Genomic DNA, 24587 nt, shown 5'->3' with positions numbered 1-24587 from the left:
CCATGGTATAAGTGAAGAAACTGAGTCTCAGATATATTTAAGAATTTGCTAAAGTTCACATAATTTGTAAGTGTGGCATATGTAACAGGACTGTCAAAAGTACATAGATTAAACTACACACTTTTTAAATATCTTTTTGTTCAGGGACAACGTAAACATTGACAACTTTACATCGTGATCAAAAGTTTAAAATCTATACTATCAACTTTGCATCAACCATAATGGAATAACTAGTAGCAGATTTGTCTTCTTATAGCATTCAATCAGAAAACTGCACAAGCTATGTGAACAATTGTTCTTTGACAATGAACAGGCAGCGCAGAAGTATAATCTATGCAAAGGGGCACAAACATGGCAAATGTTGCAGCGTCCACAGTGTCTACCTGGAGGCATTTTCTGTATCACTACAGACACAGGGGGAGCCCAGACAGAATAACAATTTCTCTGAAAGGAGACAGACCTCAGAATTTGGGAGGGTGAAGCACATGTAATTTCCAAGGCAGAGTAATAGAAGAGAAGGAGTTGTGCAGAGAAAAAGCTTCATAAATCTGCATTGATTCCTGAGTCTGGCTGAACATGAAGCTGCACATGTAAAATGTAAGAATATATGAAGCCAAACAAACAATAACTGTCATAAAAAGAACAATTTATAATGCCAGTTGGGGTACTGAAAAATATCAACAGGAACACTATGTAAATTATACGATTGTCTAACCACTAAGTTGTACGCCTGAAACCAATACTAAATAAACAAATAAATAAACAAATAAGAACAATTACTACTGACTGTCAGCTGAACAACTCCTATAGCTCACGGGCTGGGAGACTTTCAAGATCTAACCATCCAGAGTGGAGAAACCTAGTTGAACACCTAGGGCACTCTGTAGGGACCTTAGAAGGGCCATGCCTGTTTAAAGTCTAAATTGGGCATAAGGACTTCTTTTAGTCACCTTTAAGAACCTTAAAAATAAGGCTCAAAAGAATTAAGCTGATCTGCAAGGGACTAAATGACTTGTCAAAAGCAAATTCAACAATCTTTAAGAGATGACAACAAAATCCATATATGCTCGACAATGTTATATCCACAAATTTAGTATTTAACAAAAATATCAGTACATGTGAAGAAGCAGAGGAAACTTGACTCACAGCAAAGGAAGGCGGGTGCAGTAATAATCAATAAAAACAAATCCAGGAATGTAAGAACTGAGAAAATAAGCAGATAGGGAGTTTAAAACAGCTATTATAAATAAGACTAAGGATTGAAGATAAAATTTGAACATAAAGAGAGAAGTGGAATTTAACACTATAATTTCTGGAGTAAAAAATACAATATCTGAAAATGTTAAAAATTACTGGATGATAATAACTACAGAATAGACATGGCAAAAGAGCAGTGACCTTGTAGACATAGAAATGGAATGTACCCAAACTGAAAGAAAAAGAAAAAAGGCTAGGGAAAAACAGATTAAAGCTGCAATGACATGAGAAACAATAATTAATTTAAGTCCCAGAAAATAAAAGGGGATGGTCAGAAAACTCATTTGAAAAAAAAAATAATGGTTAGTTTTTAAATCAATTTTATAAAACCACATATCTATGAAACAAAAAACACAAAGTAGGATAAACAAAAACAAAAATCACACCAAGATATATCATGATTAAATTGTTGAAAATCAGTGATTGCGAAAAATCTTAAAGGCAGACAGGAAGGATTTGGGGGGATAGACATATTACATGCATGAGAATAAATATAGAAGTTTCTTCAGAAAAGAGGAAAATGTAACAAGAACGATGGGACAAATAAAAAACAAATTGCAAATGATATATTTAAGTCCAAACATAAACATACTGACATTAAATGAAAGTGGTCTAAAAACTCCAATCAAAGGCAGAGATTGTCAGACTGGAAAAAATAGCAAGATTACTCAGTATTGTCTACAGATAAAGACACAGATTAAAAGTAAAAAGAGAGTTAAAGATATACCAAACAAGCATCAGAAGAAAACTAGAGTGGCTATATCACTATCAAACAAAGTAGACTTCAGAACAAAGGATATTACCAGAGATAAAAAGGCTCAGTCATGGTTATAAAGGGGCCACCAACTCATCAAGAAGCTGTAATAGTCTTAATGCGTGTGCACCTAATTATAGATCTTAAAAATACATGAAGCAAAAATTGAGATCTAAAAAGATAATCAGATCCACAGTTATACTTGGAGACTTCAACATGCCTTCTCTCAATAATTGATGGAGTAAGTAGACAGAAAATCAGTAAGGATATAGAAGTATTGAACAACACAATCAACCAATTTCACCTAATTGACATTTATAGTACATTGCACCCAACGACCCAGAATACACATTCTTTTCAATTGCACATGAAACACTCACTCTAATAGATGATATGCTAGGTCATAAAACAAGGATAAATGCATTTCAACAGACTAAAATTATACAGAGTATATTCTCTGACCACAACATAATTAAATCAAACATCAGTATAAAAACAATATCTGGAAAATCCTCAAACATTTGGAAATTTGCCTGAGGCAAATGTCTGTTAAAAAAAAAAGGCTGAATATATAGGGCATAGTTTGTTTTAATTTCATATGCAATAGTCTAATAACTCCCAACTAAGAATTATTCCTCCTATCCATTGTCACTGAGCATGCAACCACTGATTTCTACATGTAGAAAACTCAAAGACTTCGTCCATACATATGATTGTGCCAGAAATACTAGTTTCCTAGAAATTAGAAAGGAACTGTATATAATTTATTTTATTTGAAAAATAAGTTGGATTTAATATGTAGACTCTAACAAAAAAATTAATGCAACTTACTTTATTCTATTTGAACATCTATTTATACTAATAAAAGGGTGATATGCTAATTAGGGCAGACGTCTTCCGGACAACCTTCTGGACGTCCTTCTCGACAAAGCCGCAGTGGCTGGGAGGGCCGAGGCCCAGGCTGTCAGTGGAAGCAGTAGTGGGATAATGGGGGCAGCGCCTTCCCCTGATCTGCCAGGTCGCCTCCCGCAGAGGGAGGCCAGATGCAGCTTAAGCTGGGAGCCAAGGCAGAGGCAGTTAGGGTCGATCAGGCCAACAGGGGGACAAGTTAGAGGCAACCAGGCCAACAGGGGGGCAAGTTACGGTCAATCAGGCTGGTGGGGGGCAAGGTAGGAGTGATCAGGCCAGCAGAGGAGCAAGGTAGGGGCGATCAGGCTGGCAGGGGAGCAAGTTAGGGTCAATCAGGCCAGCAGAGGGGCAAGGTAGAGGCAATCAGGATGACAGGGGGGCAAGGTAGGGGCAATCAGGCTGACAGGGGGCAAGGTAGGGGCAATCAAGCCAGCAGGCAGAGGCAGTTAGGAGCGTTCAGGTAGGCAGGCAGGCGAGCAGTTAGGAGCCAGCGGTCCCAGATTGCAAGAGGGATGTCCAACTGCCTGTTTAGGACCAATCCCTGTGGGATTGGGTTTAAACCGGTAGTCAGATATCCCCTGAGCGGTCCCAGATTGGAAAGGGTGCAGGCAGGGCCGAGGAAACCACCCCCCTGCATGAATTCCGTGCACTGGGCCTCTAGTCCTATCTAATAATAGAGAAACATGGTAATTAGCCGTACCTCCGCTACCCTTCCCATTGGCTAATCAGGGCGATATGCAAATTAACTGCCAACCAAGATGGCAGCTGGCAGCCAGGCAGCTTGAAGCTAACAGGAGGCTTGCTTGCTTCAGTGACAGAGGACTCCAACATTCCCCGCCTGCCGCTGCCAGCCTCTGAGCTTGCAGTTTGAAACATTGTTACAAATATAGAAGCTAAACAAAACCCCAGAAACCTGCTTTCAGCCAGCCAGGATCTCAGAGCTGGAGTTGAAACAGTGTTTCGATTATAGAACCCAAAAAAACCAGATACCTGCTTTCAGCAGCCGAGGCCTCAGAGCTGGAGCCAAGCCTCAGAGCTAAAGCTGGCCCAGAATAAAAAAGAAAAAAGGAAAAAAGGACAGGTTGGGAGCTTCAGTCACCCGCCAGCCTGAAAACGGCCCTGAGTCCCTCACCCAGACTGGCCAGGCACCCCACTGGGTACCCCCACCCTGAAGGGGGTGTGACCAGATGCAAACAGCCATCATCCCCTCATCCAGGCTGGCCAGGCACCCCAGTGGGGACCCCCACCCTGAAGGGTGTGTGACCAGCTGCAAACAGCCATCATCCCATCATCCAGGCTGGCCAGGCACCCCAGTGGGGACCCCCACCCTGATCCAGGACACCCTTCAGGGCAAACCAGCTGGCCCTCACCCGTGCACCAGGCCTCTATCCTATACAGAAAAAGTGTAATATCCCTCCCAGCACCAGGATCAGCGGAGCAGCGAGGCCTCCCGGCACCGGGATCAGCATGACAGGGGGCAGCGCCCAAACCCCCTGATCACCCTGCGGCTCTGTGTGTGACAGGGGGTGGGGCCACAACCTCCCTATCCGCCCTGCTCTGTTCGTGACAGGGGAAGGCGCCCCAACCCCCTGATCCGCCCTGCTCTGTGTGTGACAGGGGGCGGTGCCCCAACTCCCCTATCGGCCCTACTCTGTGAGTGACAGGGGGGAGCTCCCCAACCCCCTGATCGACCCTGCTCTGTGCATGACAGGGTATGGAGCCCCAAACCCCCTGATGGGCCCTGCTCTGTGAGTGACAGGGGGCAGCGCCCCAACCCCCTGATTGGCCCTGCTCTGTGCATGACAGGAGGTGGCGCCGCAACCTCCCCATCGACCCTGCCTTGAGTGTGACGGGGGTGGCGCCCCAACCCCCGAATCAGCCCTACCCTGAGCATGACTGAGGGTGGCATCGCAACCTCCCGATCTGACCTGCTCTGTGCATGACAGGGGGTGGCGCCCCAACTCCCCAATCAGCCCTGCTCTGAGCCCGACCAGGGGCTGCACCTAGGGATTGGGCCTGCCCTCTGCCACCCGGGAGCAGGCCTAAGCCAGCAGGTTGTTATTTCCCAAGGCGTCCCAGACTGCGAGAGGGCACAGGCCGGGCTGAGGGACCCCCCTCCCCGCCGAGTGCACAAATTTTTGTGTACCGGGCCTCTAGTATATATATAAAAGCCTAAGTGACTGCCAAAGGGCCAACTGTTTGACCAGTAGCTATAACACGCACTGACCACCAGGGGGCAGGCGATCAACACAGGAGCTACCAAGCTGTGGTGACTTGGCAACTTCAGTTCTTGGGTGACACACAGGGAACCAGAGAGGAGGGAGCCCAATTCCAAAGTGCATAACCTGAAAACCACCCTCTTGCAATCTGGGACCCCTCGGGGGATGTTGGAGAGCCAGTTTTGGCATGATCCCTGCAGGTCAGGCCCAGGGGTCCCACCGGTGCACGAATCCCTGTACCGGGCACCTAGCATCATATAAGTCTCACTACTCCATTTGCATATATTTTAAAAGAGCACTTTTTTACTTATACCTCCTCACACATCATGCTACGTTTGGTCCAGTGGTCCAGCCTATGGGAACTTTCTGTATCTGATGTGATTGCCAAAATGGCTATCATTTTTCTTCCATTTTATAAGCATTCATACTTTTATACATCATTCATACTTTGATCTTTCTTTCCTGTAATTAAAACAGTTTATAAAACATGACCCTCTCCTCTTGGGGTAAGCTTTTTCCTATAAGGGTCCTCAGTATGTTGTGTGAATTACTATTATATTGGAGGCCTTTAACCTAGAGTGAATAATTCAAACATTTTAGAATCACCAAGAGATACAGCCCCATGTTGTCAATAAGATGGTACTAAAATACCAGCAAATTCCTAGCTTAAATCCAGATAAACCAGTCTATGGCATTTCCTTCATTTAATAAAAATATGACTGACCTTTTAGAACCATTCTCTTTAAGGCAGGGGAGCAACTGGTGGGGCTAAAGTAAGAAAATTATTTCAGTGTGTCACGTTGTGTCCTTGATGAGTTGGCCAACACTACATTTAATAGCCATCAAGAACATTGCCAAGTCTGGCACTTGATGTTGGTCACATCAACAGGCAGGCTGCTAGTGTCTACAAAACTGTTCCTGCTGCTGCCTCTGCCCACTGATATCTGTGTCAAGGTTGCTAACCATTGAGGATTCTGGTTTGCATCAAAGGCTCTGCCTTCCATTATTGCTGTAGCCACTGGTATATTTTCTCTCACTGCAGGAGTTGCTGTTCACACTGTAATTGATACCTATTTGTTTATCTATTTGTCTGTTTGCTTATGTATTACTCATTGTTTTATTAGGGTTCTAGAAAGCTGAGATCCAATCATAAATTTATGGGAATTGGGTGAATAAAAAATCTGACTGAGAGATTTGAAATTAGTCACTCTTCTCCAATACTAAGTTTGAAACCAACTTGTGGTTCCTGGTTTTCTCTTTCTTTAGAACATGTTCTTTTCAAGTTTATTGAGTCCTGAAACAATACACTGTTGTGGACACGCTTTTAACCACATCTATACATGCTTGAACTCTCTGGTGATCCCAGTTAGGCTCAAGCTGCAATGACTGCTACATATTGAGGGTATATAGGGCACCCCATCAGGCTCTGTGGGCCATGCAAAGATTAATGACTCAAAATGTCCTCAAAAAATCGTGCAAGTTTCTTTAACTAAATCCCTTAAATTAGCAGGATATGTTCATACAGCACAGGTCACTGATATGTTTGTAAAACATTTATTCTTCCTGTGTCTCTACTAGATACAACAAAAAGACAAGGGAAAATAAATAGAAAATAAGGGTGATTCAGCAGCTTCTTTTCTTTATAGGTATAAATCGAGCACTCCAAAATTCTGAATTTCTAGAAGGCTGGTAAGCAGTTGATTTTACAATAAATTAAAGAACATGAATAGCTTCTCGGATATTTTTCTCCTAAGAATAGAGAATGTGAGCAATGGGCAATGGCTGACAGTTCCACATTTTTATATATACCACTGGTTCTGAGATTATTATCCATCTCAGAAGACAAAATTTCAAAAAGTAGCAACTTTCTAAAACTTGCCAGAAAAGTTAGACATTCAAAGTTATACTCCAAGTGACATCAGAGGAATGGTAGAGTGAGAGATACCCTTGAAGGAAAAAAGTGAAAAGATTCATATAAACAAAATCAGAAATGAAAGAGAAGTTATCAAAGATATCACTGATATATATATATATGATCATACTAGAATACTATGAAATAAATTATTATATGCTACCAAATGCAATAACCTAGAAGAAATGGATAAGTTCCTAGAAATATATAGCCTTCCTAGACTGAATGATGAAAAATGGAAAGTCTAAATAGAAGATCAACAGTGAGGAAATTGAAACAACCATCAAAAAGCTCCTGAAAAGTAAAAGTCCAGGACCAGATGGCTTTACTAGTGAATTCTACCAAATATTTAAAGAAGATTTGATACCTATTCTTCTCAAACTCTTCCATAAAATGGAAGAAGAGGCAATACTTCCTAACACATTTTATGAGGCCAACATAACCCTGATACCCAAACCTGGCAAGGAAACACACACAAAAAAAGAAAACTACAGACCAATAGCTCTAATGAATGCAGATGAAAAACTCCTAAACAAATAGAATACAACATTATATTTTTTAAAATCAAGGTGAGTTCATTCCAGTGCACAAGTATAGTTCAACATACACAAATCAATCAATGTAATACACAACATTAATAAAACAAGGGATAAAAATCATATGATCTTATCAATAGCTACAGAAAAAGCACTTGATAAGATACAACATCCATTTATAATTAAAACATGCAATAAAATGGGTACAGGAGAAAAATTCCTCAACATAATAAAGGACATATATGACAAACCCTCAAGTAATGGCATCCTCAATAGTGAAAAACTCAAAGCTTTTACTCTAAAATCAGGAACAAGACAAGGATGCCCACTCTCACCACTCTTATTCAACACTAGAGGCCCGGTGCACAAAATTTGTGCACTGGCTGGGGGGGGGGGGAGGGGGGGGGTTGTCCCTTAGCCCAGCCTGCACCCTCACCAATCTGGGACCTCTCAGAGGATGTCCAACTGCTGGTTTATGAAACCGGCAGTCAGACATCCCTCTCACAATCTGGAACTGCTGGCTCCCAACCTCTCTCCTGCCTGATTGCTCCTAACCACTTCTGCCTGCCACCCTGATCACCCCTAACCACTCCCCTGCCAGCCTGATCAATGCCTAACTGCTCCCTTGCTGGCCCAGTCACCCCCAACTGCCCTTCCCTGCAGGCCTGGTCGCTCCTAACTGCCCTCCACTGCTGGCCTGGTCACCCACAACTGCCCTCCCCTGCCAGCCATCTTGTTTGTGTCTGTGGGCGCCACCATCTTTGAGGGCGGGGCAGTCAATTAGCATATACCCTCCTTATTGACTGTGGGTGCTGCCATCTTTGAGGGGAGGGGCAGTCAATTAGCATATTCCCTCCTTATTGGCTGTGGGCACCGTCATCTTTGAGGGAAGGGGCAGTCAATTAGCATATTCCCTCCTTATTGGCTATGGGTGCCGCCATCTTTGCAACAGCATGAGGGTCAATTAACATATTCCCTCTTTATTAGATAGGATAGCTCTGGAAGTCCTAGCCAGAGAAATAAGGCAAGAGAATGAAATAAAAGGCATCCAAATTGGAAAGGAAGAAATATAAGTGTCACATTTTGCAGAAGACATGATTCTGTATGTAGAAAATTCTGAAGACTCCACCCAAAAAGAAAAAACTATTAGAAGCAGTAAACTTGCAAGATACAAAATCAATGTACAGAAATCCACTGCTTTCATATATACTAACAATGAAAACAAAAACAATTCCTTTTGCAATTGCAACAAAGGAATAAAATATTTAAGAATAAACTTAGCACCCTAACCGGTTTGGCTCAGTGGATAGAGCATCGGCCTGTGGACTCAAGGGTCTCAGGTTCGATTCCAGTCAAGGGCATGTACCTTGGTTACGGGCACATCCCCAGTGGGGAGTGTGCAGGAGGCAGCTGATCAATGTTTCTCTCTCATCAATGTTTCTAACTCTCTATCCCTCTCCCTTCCTCTCTGTAAAAAATCAATAAAATATATTTTAAAAAAAAAGAATAAACTTAGCAAAGGATGTGAAAGACCTATATACTGAAAACTACAAAGTGTTATTAAAAGAGATTGAAAAAAAACACAATGAAATGGAAAGATATTCCATGTTCATAGATTGAAAGAATCAACATAGTTAAAATGGCTATATTAACCAAAGCAATATGCAAATTTAATGAAATCCCCATCAAAATCCCAATGTCATTTTTTAAAGAAACAGAACAAAAAATTATCAGATTTGTATGAAATCTCAAATAGCCAAAGCAATCCTGGGTAAAAAGAACGAAGCCAGAGGTATCATACTACCCGACTTAAAATTATATACTATAGAGTTATGATAATCAAAACAACATGGTACTGGCAGAAACAGAAACACAGACCAATGGAACAGAATTGAGATCCTAGAAATAAAACCACATGTATATGGACAAATAATTTTTGACAAAGAAGCCAAAAACACATAATGGAGAAAAGAAAACCTTTTCAATAAAAGTAAACTGGAAAATTGGAAAGCCTCATGCAAAAAAAAAAAAAAAAAACAAAACAAAAAATAACTGAAACTGGATTACAGTTTGTCCCCATGTATAAAAATTAATTATTCAAAATTAATTCAAAATAGACCTAATATAAAATCTGAAAAAAATAAATTATATAGAAGAAAACATAGGCACTAAATTTATGGATCTTGGTTACAGAGAAGATTTTATGAATTTGATCTCAAAGGCAAGGGAAGTAAAAACAAAAATGAATCAGTGGGACTATCTCAAACTAAAAAGCTCTGCACAGCAAACGATACCACCAACACAACAAAAAGGTAACAAACTGAATGGGAAATAATATTTGCAAACAACAGCTCTGAGAAGGAGTTAATATCCAAAATATATAAAGAAATCATACAACTGAATAGCAAACAAACAAACAACCCAATTAAAAAATGGGCAGAAGACCTGAACAAGCACCTCTTCCTAGAAGACATACAAATGGCCAACAGAGATATGAAAAGATGTTCAAATTCACTAATTATTAAGGAAATGCAAATCAAATGAGATACCACTCACACCAATTAGAATGGCTATTATCAACAAGAAAGATAACAACAAGTTGGAGAGGTTGTGGAGAAAAAGGAACCTTTATTCACTGCTTGTGAGAATATAGATTGGTATAGCCACTATGGAAAACAATAGCCACTATGGAAAACAATACAGCAGTTCCTCAAAAATTATGAGTAGAGTTACTATATCACCCAGCAATCCTCTTCTGGGTATCTATCTGAAAACTCGAAAAGATATATGCACCCCTATGTTCGCAAATATATATGCACCCCTATGTTCAGTGGTCAGGACATGGAAACAACCAAAGTGTCCTTCAATTGATGATTGGATAAAGAAGATGTTACACATATATACTATGGAATAATATTTGGCCATAAGAAAAACATTAAATACTGCCATTTTCGACAACATGGATGAATCTTGAGAATATTATGCTAAATGAGATAAGTTATTCAGGAAAAGCTAAGAACCATATGATTTCACTCATATGTGATATATAATACTGAAACTCATAGACACAGGCAACAAAATATCTTGATTATCAGAGGGAAGTGGGTGGGAGGTGGGTAGTAAGAAGTAAATGGAGCCAAATATATGGTGATGGAAGATGATTTGACTTTGGGTGGTGGACACACAATGCAATATACAGATGATGTATCATAGAATTGTACATAGAAACCTATATAATCCTATTAACTATTGTCACCCCAATAAATTTAAATTTAATTAAAAAGCATAACCCCCCCAAAATACATAAAAGTTATTCTCAACAATAATGAATATGAGAGAAATGTTGACAGTTACACTAATAGCAGTTACATCTCCCATCCACTGGGATTTGTTTCCCAATTTGTAAATGCCTAGGGCGTCACTCATGGTTCAGTGGCTCCTCAAGGAACTTACTGTTCTTCCTCTTTTTTTTCCCTCCAATCTAAAGTATATTCCTTAAATATAATTCAGAAAGGACCCCCTGATATTCTTAGAAGATCTTAGAAGTGAAACTTTCAGAGACACTCTATATTGACAATGCCTATCTTTTAGGATGAAAATACTTAAAGCCATGAGAATAAAGGCCCCCTTTTATTTCCTGTTAGAAAGAATAAATTGTTTTGAAGTTATTGAGCGGCCTTTTTTTTTTTCTTTCAAGTTCTCTGTACTGTATTTATACCATGAGTCATTGTTTACATAATTTAATTAACATTGGCCAGTGCCTGCAAACTAAAACACTGTCTTAAAGCATTTGCTTGAAAAGTCTCTTTGTCCCTGAGCTGTCATTTCTTAGCATGATGGATAATGGATGGAAATAATTGCCCTGAACAAGGCTAGACAGCTTAAATGATTAGAGTTTCAAAGAATTACCAGCCTTAGCTAAACATCTTATTTTTCAAGATGCATTATTAAAGGAAAATACCAGAGAGAGTGTGATGAATCCGAAAACTCCCTTGAAACAGAGCTTTTGTCTATGACAGGTAGGTTTATACAAAGCATATTTACAGAGACCTACTGATATCAGCTGGCCACTCAGTACCCCATAAATCCCTCCACCAAAGTGACTTTAGATAGTTTCAAATACCAGGCATCAATGTGGGACACACATAAGTGGAAATATTGAAGTTTGGTCTATATATTCCAAGGCCTTGATTAATCCCCCACAGACAGCAGTTTGCATCTCTTCTGTTGGTCTAAGTATGCAAGGATTTTCCATTTGTTTTGATTTTTAGAAATAAGATTCAATATTATCCCATAACTAGAATTGCATTCTCCAGGCTGGCCTGTTCTCCTGGCTCTCATGGAATTGCCTTCTGTGCTGGCACTTGGAAGGATTTATTACCATTACTTTATTAGAGCATTTTTATTGTTCAATAAAATTTTTTACTCTTATGTCCAATATTGTAAATGGTGAGAAGATGATGGAAAACTTTGAGGCTAATCAAATATCTAAAAAAAGTAAGCAAATCCATTTAATAAAAGCTGAATTCTTTTCAAAATGATTTCTTTCCCATACCCACAGCAAGCAGAGGTAGCAGAGGACATTTGTGCTGACACTTCCTTTTTTAAGTACAGTTGGCATTCAACAGTATTAGTTTCAGTTGTGCAACAGAGTGGTTTGACATTTATATACCTTACAACGTGACCACCGCACTAAGTCTAGTAACCCTCTGTCACTGCAAAGTTGTCACAATATTATTGACTATGTCCCCCTTCACCCATTTCCCCCTCTCCTTGGCAGCCATCAGTTTAATTTCTATATCTTTGTTTTGTTTTGTTTTAAGATTCCACTTATTAGTGAAATCATGTCATATTCTTAACCCCCTCCAGGGCAAAGAGAAGAGACTGGAATTCCTGCCTATGGTCACGAAGAGGACCTCTCCTTTCTCCTGCTGACATTCAGTTTTAATCCCACCCTGTTCAAAGGCATTTGGAAACTATTTACGAAGCATTTGAGGAATAAAATTTGAGGTCATTTTAAGGAAGTTGTGACTGCTCAGGTGCGCGGGAGGGGTGTGAGAACCATGCAAGTTACTACTTGTGTGGCTGAGTTCCTGCTTCTTCTCTAAAGGAGAGAGATAATGTGTTTCAGACCGATGAAGTGAGATTGTAACGAGATCACATGTATGAAAACACAGCACAGTATTGAGCCCATTGCAGGCAAAACAACAAGCAGAAGAATAGTTGCTCACATTTTGTAATTAGAGAAGTGTGACTAACAATTAGGAAACATCTCATTTGAGAGATAGAGGAAGAAAAGGCGGCCCTAAAAAGATTTCAAACAGGCAAATACAATTTAGGAGCTATTCTTTCTGTGTCCTTCTCCCTCCTCCTAATGCCTAATGCACTGTAAGGACTATATTCATGCCTTTATAATCTCCTCTGATGAGCAACCCATGGCCAGGTTTTGCCTAATAAAATAGTGCCGTTATTTCAAAGTTACTTCTTCCCAGTATATCTTCATCCAAGAAAACTGGCCTTCCCTTAGAACCATGACTCTCAATTTGTCTGCACACAGTAACTAACTAGGAATCTTGCAAAACAAGTGACAGCAACAACAAAAAGCCTGATGCCAGGATTCAACCCACAGAGATCCTGATGTCATTGGTCTGGGGGATAGCTTTGCTATTGGGATTTTTGAAAGCTCCCCAGATGATTCTGATGTTCAGCCAAGACTGAGAACAATGCCTTGGGAGATGAATATCAGGAAAGCAATCTAATGGCTAATGCCCGTGATATTCACGTCTGAAAACACATTCAAGTGCTCAGTGAAGCTTTCCCAGAAATACATATTGCAGAGCCCATCTCTGGCCTACTGAACCAGAATTTCTGGGAGTGGGATCTAAAATACGTATTCTTAGCATGTCTCTCAGATGATTCTTGCACAGTCTGCACAGCACTAATGTACAAAGGAATCTGATGACTTGCTGTGACCCACATGTAAGTCATATTTGTTACTCAGCCCTGGTGTTTGCTAGATTTGGTTCTTCCTCCCCAGCTGGTAGCCTCTGAAAATAGCTTGCAGGCAATATTTTGCCAAGAAGGGCAATAAAATATTAAAAATTTACTAACATTGGTTTGTTCACCGATGGAGGCCCTGGGATGGTTGTTGGAGGAAATGGAGAGGAAAGCAGAAATCTCATTTGGAAATCTCATCCCCCCGCCCTGTTGTGAAAACTGTGATTGGGAGGATCTGGAATCCACAAGGCCAAGGGGACATGACCATCCAGCGCCCTCTGGACCATGTTCTGGGTACCCACGTCCCACAAGTTCCTGCTCATCAGCCCAAGCCCAAGTCCATCTTTACAAGGTCCAAATGCACTGCTGGTGTGCGTCCTTCCAGGCCTATGTGGTCGCCATGGGGCCTCAGTCTGCAGAGGATTTGACCAGAGCTTGGCATAAATAAAAAAATTTAAAAAGAGCCTCATCCACCTGAACCTCTGATTTCACCGTGGGAGATACTGAGAGAGAAGAGTCTGAATATCACCTGAGCCTGCCTGGACCTCAGAACTACAAATCTGTGAGCTAACAACTGGGCGTTGTTTTAAGTCTCTAAGTCTGTGGTAATTTGTTACACAGCAATAGAAAACCAATACATCTGCCTATTGCATAATTCTGCTTCTAGTTGCCCTTGAAATGTCTACTCAATTCATTTCCACTGCTCACTGAGTCATAAACACGTTTTAATGATACTTGTTTTCAGTATATTCCAGTCTGAGCTGCCCTCCATATTAACTTGTAAACTCAAAGGAACATAAATAAATAAATAAATAAATAAATAAATAAATCCTATCTAAAAAAAATTTACTAACATTTACAAAATGCTTACCAAACTCCAAGTGCTGTGATGAGAAATTTGCATGCATTATCTTACTGAATCTATACAATAATGCTGTGAGCTGGGCCCATTTTATAGCTGAGGAGACTGCAGGTTGAAGGATAAAGTCATTTTTCAAGGGCCATGCAAGTGGGAGAGCTGGGAGAGGAACCCTGGTCTGTCCAACATTAGACGTCAGTGCTTCCCAAAGTGTGCTTCTCAGACCACTTAGTATCAGCACCATGTGGGAACTTGTTGGAAGCATAAAATTGTAGGCCCTACCTTAGACCTAATGAATCAGAAATTCTGGGGTTTAGGTCCATCAGCCTATTGTTGTTGTTGTTAACCCTCACCCAAGGATATTTTTCCATTGATTTTTAGAGAGACTGGAAAAGAAGGGAAGAGACAGCGAGATAGAAACAGCAATGTGAGAGAGACACATCCATTGTTTGCCTTCCACATGTGTCCCAACCAGGGCCGGGATCGAGCCTGTAACCGAGGTACATGCCCATGACTGGAATCAAACTCAGAATCCTTCAGTCCGCAGGCCAATGCTCTATCCACTGAGCCAAACCGGTTAGGGTCATCAAACTGTTTTAACCAAAGCTTCAGGTGATTATGATACATGCTAATGTTTGAGAACCACTTATCTACACCATATGACCTACCCTATGGAATAAGAATCTCCTCTCCAAGGCACTGAACAGTGTCCCATTGGGATTCTGTGTGACTCTTCCAAGAAAATGAGATAGGATATGCACTGAGGGTGGGAGGAGGGGTCTGGATTCAGCTGCAGCTGCAGCAGATGAGATCTGTTCCTACAAAGGTGAGGGAAAAGGGATTGACTCCACCCAACAGCAGAAAGAAAGCAACAGGAAGATAGATGGGAAACACTGCCTCCCTTCCCTTGCCTGGCTCTTCTTCCTACAACCACTTCTTTATCCAGCCAACTCTAGGACTGCTGGTATTGACAGAGTACAGACAAATGAGAAATTAAGGTTGAAGTTAAATAATGAAAAGTTTCTATTATGATGTGCATGATAATAATTATGTTTTGTAGTAATGAGGCATATATGATCAGTCATTTAGAGTAAGAAAATAATTACTATTTTGTGTACTCTATCAATTCTCTCATTTCTCAGCTGAGAAAAGAATCTGAATGCCTATGCCTCTCATAAATATAATTACAGTGAGTATTGCTTCTGGGCTTGTTTTTGTTATTGTTCTCTTGCATGCTTAAACAAGTCTGATTAACAGGGAAACCACATTCTTCTATTGCAAAGCTAGCCTGATCATTTTAAATGTTCATGTGTGAAATGTTTATAAATATTATGGCATTATGTATATGGATTTTTTAAACTTAAAGTTACCACAATGAGGCTTCTTCCTTTTGGCCTTGTATTCTAAAAGTCACCTACCCTAGTAGAGAATGATGGATTTTCCATGTATCTTGCAGAGAGCTGCTTTATTGTGTCTGTGATAGCATGAAACTGAATGGGTAGTGATATTTCAAGAGAGATGTGGGAAAAGACAGTTTTCACATAGTAATGGATCTTGGAAAAGTCCACTCTTGCTTCCCTCCCCAGTGTCCTCTTAAGGATGAAGTCACTGAATAAGTCAAACATCCTAAGAGCATTTTAAATTTGTGTCTGTTAGTGGATCAATATGAAATGTAGGGCAAAAATGTAACCACGGACTTACGGACAAATAAAATTCAACCTGCCAGTGGGTCAGATTTGTCTGTCTGCTTTCCTTCTTTCCCTCCTTCCTTCCTTCTTTCCTAGTTAACCAATTATTTCTTCAACATCCTCCAGTGGGGGAGAGGTAGACTGGATTTACAGTCATTCAGTTCTAGATTTGGTTCTCAGCTCCATCTCTATGACCTGAACATCACTTGTTTGGACAAATCAGGCTGATTTGACCCTCTCTGTGCTTCAGCTTTCTCATCTGTAAATGAAGATATAATGAGCTGTTGAGAAAATGAACTGAGCAAATATGCACAAAAAATCTTAGCATAGTGCTTGGCCCATCTACACTAATAAAAGAGAAACATGGTAATTGGCGTACGACCGCTACCCTTCCCATTGGCTAATCAGCATATCCTTATGCAAATTAACTGTCAGCCAAGATGGCGGCCAGCAGCCATGCACTGAAGCGAGCAGGGAGGCTTGCTTCCTCCAGGAACTGCAACTCCAACGTTCCCCGACTCACTTGCTGGCCTCTCAACTGCAACTCTAAGCAACTATTACTATGTTGCAAATAAGAAGCTAAACAAAACCAGCTTTCAGTCAGCCCCGGGATGCAACATTGTATCCATGTTTTCAGCAGGGAGGCCTCAGAGCTAAAGCTGGCCCAGAATAAAATTAAAAAAAAAAGAAAACAAGGAGCGTTGGAAGCTTTTAGTAAACTGCCAGCGGGGAAAACAGCCCTCAGCCCCTCAGCCAGCCTGGCCAGGCACCCCAGTGGGGACCCCCACCCTGATCCAGGACACCCTTCAGGGCAAACCAGCCGGCCCCTACCCGTGCACCAGGCCTCTATTCTATATAGTAAAAGGGTAATATGCCTCCCGGCACCGGGATCAGCGGAGCAGTGAGGCCTCCCGGCACCGGGATCAGCGTGACAGGGGGCAGCGCCCAAACCCCCTAATCAGCCCTGCTCTGTGTGTGACAGGGTGCGGTGCCCCAACCCCCTGCCCCCACGGGCCCTGCTCTGTGTGTGACAGGGTAGAGCCATAACCTCTCCATCGGCCCTGCCCTGAGTGTGACAGTGGCGGTGCCCCAGCCCCCTGATCGGCCTTGCTCTGTGGGTGATAGAAGGTGGCATCCCAACCCCCCTCCACGGGCCTTGCTCTGTGTGTGACAGGGTAGAGCCATAACCTCCCCATTGGCCCTGCCCTGAGTGTGACAGGGTGCAGCGCCCCAACCCCCTGATCTTCCCTGCTCTGTGTGTGACAGGAGGTGGTGCCCCAGCTCCCCTATCGGCCCTACTCTGTGAGTGACAGGGGGGAGCTCCTCAACCCCCTGATGGGCCCTGCTCTGTGAGTGACAGGGGGCAGCGCCCCAACCCCCCTGATGGACCCTGCTCTGTTAGTGACAGGGGGCAGCGCCCCAACCCCCTGATCGGCCCTACTCTGTGAGTGACAGGGAGCAGCGCCCCAACCCCCTGATTGGCCCTGCTCTGTGAGTGACAGGGAGCAGCGCCCCAACCCCCTGATTGGCCCTGCTCTGTGAGTGACAGGGGGCGGCGCCCCAACCCCCTGATCGGCCCTGCTCTGTGCGTGACAGGGGGCGGTGCCCCAACCCCCCAATCAGTCTACCCTGAAAGTGACTGAGGGTGGCATTGCAACCTCCCGATCCGCCCTGCTCTGTGCATGACGGGGCGGTGCCCCAACTCCCCAATTGGCCCTGCTCTGAGCCTGACCAGGGGCTGCACTTAGGGATTGGGCCTGCCCTCTGCCACCCGGGAGCAGGACTAAGCCAGCAGGTCGTTATCTCCCAGGGGTCCCAGACTGTGAGAGGGCACAGGCCAGGCTGGGGGACCCCCCCCCCCCCCCGCCCGAGTGCACAAATTTTTGTGCACCAGGCCTCTAGTAACTCAATAAACAGATATATTATTTCTATCTGCCCTTTCTACATAGTTGAGCTGTGCTTCTCTTCATAAAAACAAAAGGGTTCTCTTTTGCTCTTCTTCAGAAACTTCCAAGGGTAAATGACCAGCACAACACTCTCATATTACTGTTCATCCCATATTATTGTATATTTTTTATGTAAACAATTGAGGCCCGGTACACAAATTCATGCATGGGTGGGGTCCCTCAGCCTGGCCAGCCATTGAAGCCTATTGGGGACAGGCAGGTAGGCCAGGAGGAGGGACCGTGGGAGGTTGGCCAGCAGGGGGAAGGTCCGTGGAAGATTGGCTGTGGGAGTGCACTGACCACCAGGGGGCAGCTCCTGCATTGAGCATATGCCCCCTGATGGTCAGTGCCCAGCATAGTAACTAGTCAACTGGTCATTCTGGTTGTTTGGTTGTAACAGTCGCTTAGGCTTTTATATATATACTAGAGGCCCGGTGCACAAAAATTTGTGCACTCGGGGGGCGTTGGGAGGGGGGTCCCGCAGCCCGGCCTGGGCCCTCTCGCAGTCTGGGACCCCTCGGGAGATAACGACCTGCTGGCTTAGGCCTGCTCCCGGGTGGCAGAGGGCAGGCCCAATCCCTAAGTGCAGCCCCTGGTCAGGCTCAGAGCAGGGCCAATTGGGGTGTTGGGGTGCCACCCCGTCATGCACAGAGCAGGGAGGATTGGGAGGTTGCGATGCCACCCTCAGTCACGCTCAGGGTAGGGCCGATTGGGGGGTTGGGGCACCGCCCCCTGTCACACTCAAGGCAGGGTTGATGGGGAGGTTGCGGTGCCACCCCCTGTCACGCACAGAGCAGGGCCGATCAGGGGGTTGGGGTGCTGCCTCTGTCACTCACAGAGCAGGGCCAATCAAGGGGTTGGGGCGCTGCCCCTGTCACTCACAGAGCAGGGCCAATCAAGGGGTTGGGGCGCTGCCCCCTGTCACTCACAGAGCAGGGCCAATCAGGGGGTTGGGGCGCTGCCTCTGTCACTCACAGAGCAGGGCCAATCAAGGGGTTGGGGCGCTGCCCCTGTCACTCACAGAGCAGGGCCAATCAAGGGGTCGGGGAGCTCCCCCCTGTCATGCACAGAGCAGGGCCGATCAGGGGGTTGAGGAGCTCCCCCTGTCACTCACAGAGTAGGGCCGATAGGGGAGTTGGGGCACCGCCCCCTGTCACACACAGAGCATGGCGGATCAGGGGGTTGGGGCACTGCACCCTGCCACACTCAGGGCAGGGCCAATGGGGAGGTTATGGCTCTACCCTGTCACACACAGAGCAAGGCCCATGGAGGGGGGTTGGGGCGCCACCCTCTAACACCCACAGAGCAGGGCTGATCAGGGGGTTGGGGCGCCGCCACTGTCACACTCGGGGCAGGGCCGATGGAGAGGTTATGGCTCTACCCTATCACACACCGAGCAGGGCCCGTGGGTGGGTGGGGGGTTGGGGCGCCGCACCCTGTCACACACAGAGCAGGGCCGATCAGGGGGTTGGTGCGTTGCACCCTGTCAAACACAGAGCCGCAGGGCAATCAGGGGATTGGGGAGCTCCCCCCTATCAGGCACAAAGCAGGGCTGATCAGGGGGTTGGGGTGCCTTCCCCTGTCATGAACAGAGCAGGGCGGATAGGGAGGTTGTGGCCCCACCCCCTGTCACACACAGAGCCGCAGGGCGATCAGGGGGTTTGGGCGCTGCCCCCTGTCACGCTGATCCCGGTGCTGGGAGCCTCGCTGCTCCGCTGATCCCGGTGCCGGGAGGCATATTACCCTTTTACTATATAGGATAGAGACCTGGTGCATGGGTAGGGGCTGGCTGGTTTGCCCTGAAGGGTGTCCTGGATCAGGGTGGGGGTCCCCACTGGGGTGCCTGGCCAGTCTGGGTGAAGGGCTGAGGGCTTTTTTTCTGAAGCCAGTGACTGAAGCTCCCAACTGCTCCTTGTTTTCTTTTTTTTTTTTTTATTCTGGGCCAGCTTTAACTCTGAGGCCTCGCTGCTGAAAACATCGATACAATGTTGCGGTCTGGCTGGCTTTCAGTCCGGCTGGTTTCTGGGGTTTTGTTTAGCTTCTTATTTGCAACATAGTACATAGTTGCTTAGAGTTGCAGCTGAGAGGCCAGCAAGTTAGGCAGGGAATGTTGGAGTCAGCAGTCACTGGAGCAAGGAAGCCTCCCTGCTCACTTCAGTGCATGGCTGCCGGCCGCCATCTTGGCTGACAGTTAATTTGCATATACTCACTGATTAGCCAATGAAAAGGGTAGCAGTCGTACGCTAATTACCATGTTTCTTTTTATTAGTGTAGATAGATTAAAATAATATTTATTTTAAAATGTTTATGAGCATATATTGCATTGCGGTTTTAAAATTTAGTGATGCAACAAATGGATAAGAGCAAATGATTTTTTTCACAAAAAAAGTGAAAAAACTAAATTATAATTACAAAAATATCTAGTGCACACCTCTACAAAATGGAGGAGATAAGCCTGAATACTCCTACTGTTCACCTCCAACACTGTCCTGGCTCCCAGCACTGTAAGTATGCAATAGCTTTTTGTTGTTCTTGAACAAGTATTGGGGTTAGAATGAACTCATTTATTTTCCAAATTTGCTGTAATGAGATATATAACCTTCATAATTTTTTTTAAAAAGTAAGTTTATAAAAATAAGACTAATTTCACAACGCAAAACCATAAGAGGGGAGAGGAGTATTGATGTTGTTTATATAAAATGTCATTATGTCACCCTCTGGAAATTAAAAAAATATGGCCTCTTTAAGGTGATGTTGTTGATTAATAAAGATATTTTGTGAATTTCCCTCAAGTTTAGATGCCATTGTCTACTAATTTGGAGCTTGCTGGAAAAACTAAAAAAATTCAGAACCCCAAAAATATTCTATATTCATATCCCAATTTCTCTATGATGCTCTTTGATATCCTAGTCCTTCTTTTTTTTTCCTTTTTTCCCTTATGTCATGCATGTATATCACATGGGGAAACAAAAGTAAGTTATGTGCCCAACAGGAGAAAGCAATACAATATACATTTAAATATACACAGTCTTCCTCAGCCAGAAATTCAGGTGTTGATTCTGAAACCTAAAGATCTACAAAATTGCACATTCTAGGGCTAAGATTAAAGCCCAAATTATTCCCAAATAGAAATATCTTGCTGTATTAGAAAGAGCATGGATTTTGTTATCAAGCAGACTGCGGCACTGTCTGGCCATGTGGTCTTGAAGCAATCTTGTTCAGAATCCCTTTAAACCTTAGTTTTCAATAATATAACACTGATTCATGGTTGGAAGGGTTGAATCAAATGATGGATATAAAGTGTTTGGTATGTGGAAGGTATTCAACACTTGGAAACCACGAATATTTTTATTTGAGGTAGGTTTTTTATTCCCTACACTTTTATCTGTTACTAAGCCCCACACTTTGACCTGAAAAACAAGTCAATCTTTTTTTTTTTTTTTTAATATATTTTATTGATTTTTTACAGAGAGGAAGGGAGAGAGATAGAGAGTCAGAAACATCGATGAGAGAGAAACATCGACCAGCTGCCTCCTGCACATCTCCCACTGGGGATGTGCCCGCAACCCAGGTACATGCCCTTGACCGGAATCGAACCTGGGACCTTTCAGTCCGCAGGCCGACGCTCTATCCACTGAGCCAAACCGGTTTCGGCAAAACAAGTCAATCTTAAGGTACCATAAGTAGTCAGCCATCAGTTTATTTCATCCAACATAAAGTTCAATATGAAAAATAAACATTCATCAAGATATCATTCAGTAGGTGAATGGGTAAATAAACTATTGTATACCCAGACAATGGAATATTATTCAACACTAAAAAAAAAAAAAAAAAAAAAAAAAAAAAAAAAAATGAGCTACCAAACCATACAAAGACATGGAAAAAAATTTTTTTCCATGTGAAAGAAGCCAATCTGAAAAGGCCACATACTGTAATTCTAACTATATAACATTCTGGAAAAGGAAAAACTATGGAGACGGTGAAAAGATCACCAGTTGCCAGGAGTTGCAGGGGTAAGAAAAGGATTAATAGATGGAGCACAGAGAATCTTTAGGGCAGTAAAAATATTCTGCATGGTGTCACAATGGTGGATATAATTTATTATACAGTGCCCAAATCCATAGAATACACAATACCAAGAATGAACTATACTGTAACCAATGGACTTTGAGTGATTATGATGTGTCAGTGTAGGTTCAAATGCAACAAGTATAATGTGTTATTCTGATGGAGGATGTTGATAATGGGGGAGGCTATGCATGTCAGGGGGTACATGAGAAATCTCTATATCTTATGCTTACTCTTGTTGTGAACCTTAAACTACTGTGAAATAATAAAGTCTTAATTTAAAAAACATTAACACTTTGACCTTGGTCCAAGCCCAACTATTTGGCCCTATCATTCTTTATCTATAATGTGAGAGAAATGTGCCTAATAAATCTAATTGTCACACATACTATTTTATAGGGTTTGTAGCACATATCACAGTTATAACGGACTGCTTACTTATTTGAGTAATATCTATCAGATTCTAAATCTCCATGGGAAACAATCTGGTTTAACCTCAGCATTCCCTACAATCTAGTATAGTACCTGGTACCTAGAAGAACCTCAATAACTTTTGTGAAATGAATCAATGAATGCAACATGTGGGTGGCACAGAAGTTGTTCTTTCATTCAACTCCCTCAATCATTTATACACAATAAATATTTTAAATGCATGATATGTATAAGGCCACATGCTTTGTGGTTGGCAAGGTAATATTCTCCTAGATTAATATTCTCCAAGGTAATATTTTTATTCATCTTCACAAAACACTGTGGGGAGACTTTGCCAATGGGCCCATTTTACAAATAAGAAAAGTAGTTCTTAAAGACATTAAGGAATTTCTCTATTGTCACACAAATGTTAGTGAAATGATAAATAATTTTTAAATTTCAAGATATTTTTTATTGATTTTAGAGAGAGATGAAGGGAGAGGGAGAGAAAAGGAAACATTGATTGGTTGCCTCCCATACATGCCCAACCAGGGATCGAACCCCCAACCTGGGTATGTGCCCTGACCTGGAACCGAACCTGCCTGCGACCATTTGGTTCACAACACTCAACATCTGAGTCACATCAGCCAGGGCTCAAGATATTTTTATATAGTGCTTATTAGTGCAGGCGCTATTCTTAGCACTTTACATATATTAAATTTACTTACTCCTTATTTTAACAATACTTTGAGGTAGTTACTGTTGTCATCAGCTTTCAGATAAGGAAACTTGGGACCAAATAAGGTAGATGACTTTCCTAAGGCCACAAAAATAATTAAAGATTAAGCAATTTAACTCTGACCTCAGATAGTGAAGAGTAGAGAAGCAAGATTTGAACTCATAGAATCCATGCACTTAGTCATTATGCTACTGTACTTCTGAGAAACTTAAAACAAATTCAAAGAAAATACCAAACTCTGTGGCACTTCCTTTGGTTGGAGTTGGCTGAGTTAGTGAGAGGATGGCTGCAAACCAGAGAATGGTGGAACTGATGCAGAGATGTGTTTTATGAAGTATTTGATGTTTTTTTGTTTTTGTTTTTATGTTTAGGTTAACACAAATGTGCTACATTTGGTATATGCTCAATAATTTTTGCTGATGCTACAATTAAAGTATACATTGTGAGTAATATTAAGAAATTCAAAACAGAGCATTAATTAAAGCAATTTCTACTTATTCAGCTGGCCAAATGCCATTTTTCTTTGTATAATATACAATATTCCAGATAAGAGTTTCAACAAGAGTTGCCTTGGAATTTATCCTCAACACCTTTAGTTCAGTCCAATTTCATCTCAGTTGAGTAAATGTATTAATACTTTCATCTAAAAACCACCCAAAATTTCTTGGAATTGGAGCCATAATATTGTTGTTATTATTGTTGTTATCAGGTGAGAGCTCATTCTTACAACTTTGGGGCTGGGTCATGAATTGGAGTAAAAACCTCTAAATTCAAAACTAGTGAAAAACTTCATCTTACACTTCAAGATGATTTTATCCTAGCAATCAGAATACCCTGAAATATGGGTAAGGGATCTTACAACTTAAGGTTTGTCAAACCTTATCATTTAAAAACAAGCTGACTACAAAATTATGAAACTTTAACTGTTTTCAATTCGAAGCAGTTGTAAAAGGAGATTTTGCCAAGGAAAACCTCAGAATAAGGGTGAAGGCACAAAATCTGAGCTATAATGAGCCTTACCTTCTTATAGCTACCTTAGTTTCAGCTAAATATGTTTAAATAACATTGGCAATAGCCCATCTGGCTGACATTCAAAGAGAATAAACTCTTCCTTTGTTAAGGTAACTTTAAGACCAACTAAACAACCTCTGGAATATGTTAAAAAATCTTGAGTTAAAAAAATTTTTTTCACACTTATGTTTTTTATTTTCTCCAAGTAGATTGTAATTTCCAATTGTATTACACATTCACATATTATGTGTTGATTCACTCTTTTCACAAATATTTACTGA

The sequence above is a fragment of the Myotis yumanensis genome, unplaced genomic scaffold (assembly GCF_028538775.1).
Source record: "Myotis yumanensis isolate MYYU_CA2020_CCGP unplaced genomic scaffold, mMyoYum1.0.hap1 SCAF_2, whole genome shotgun sequence".
Taxonomy (NCBI): Eukaryota; Metazoa; Chordata; class Mammalia; order Chiroptera; family Vespertilionidae; genus Myotis; species Myotis yumanensis.
The sequence above is the reverse complement of the archived record's forward strand: the minus strand, read 5'-3'. Positions refer to the sequence as shown.